Consider the following 1,109-nt stretch of genomic DNA (forward strand, 5'->3'; position numbering starts at 1 on the left):
GAGAATATGAAAGGACCTTTGATTATGGGTTATTAACCTAATTATTATTTTGGATTGATTTTGATATGTTTGGTGTGAGGAGCTTTTGTAGCAGCAACATGTGTGAGATTCAGTTATCTTCAGATTGAGGTGAGTCTCCTCACAGTATTTGCAGGTCAAAGGCACCAATGTCTGCCTATTGGTTTATGCTTATAGGATGCTAGTAGTATGTGTGACTCTTGCATGTGTTTGTATTTATATTGGGTAGGGCCTGATGCTGGGGAGGGGGGGGGGGGCTGATGAATGTGTTGGGCGGGGCCCACCACATGTTACTGACAGATCTGTAACGGATGGGGCATGATAGATGTCGGGCGGGCCTGATGTATCTATGGTATATGGTATTTTAGGGAACTCACTAAGTTTTGTGCTCACAATTTATGTTTATGGTTTCAGGTACCTCTGGTTTGAAGGGGAAGAGCCCGACATGATCGCACCGCATCCACCTGTGTTCTGCATTCTATGAATTTGATTATACTCTGATAACTATGTTCTACATTGTCACACATTCATTGGTTTATGAAATGAATGATTGATGGTTTTGGTTGACTTAAAAATAAAAATTTGTACTTAGTATTTTTAGGATGTTAGAATAACTTTTAGATTTATAGCATTTTGTTTAAACTAAACGTTAAAAGCTTATAATATCAAACTGTTCGAAATGGAGCGTCTTGTCAAACTCCAAAAGCTAAAAGCTATCAAACGTTCTATGTAAAACATACATTAGATTGGTTGATTACCAATCATCACTAATACTACTCCATCTTTGTAATGTTTTATATTAAATTGTTGGCAATACAAAAAAAAAATGAGTTTTTTACTGATCAATATGATCATGACGTGTCTTATTAACCCATATGTCAATATTCACGATGTAATATGTAATATATTAGTTATGTCGTCGTGATGTAATTAACCATTTTTGAACGAATTAAATAGAATGAAAATAATAAATTCAAAATATTTAGAAAAAAAAGTAATATCTAAAGCAATAATCTTTTTTTGTAATCCCATATTAATCGAGAAAAATAGTGTAATACATTTTATATTTCATTTTAAAGTATGAACCTCCT

Source organism: Lactuca virosa, chromosome 8 (genome assembly GCF_052849685.1).
Source record: "Lactuca virosa cultivar CGN04683 chromosome 8, Lactuca_virosa_CGN04683_v6, whole genome shotgun sequence".
Taxonomy (NCBI): Eukaryota; Viridiplantae; Streptophyta; class Magnoliopsida; order Asterales; family Asteraceae; genus Lactuca; species Lactuca virosa.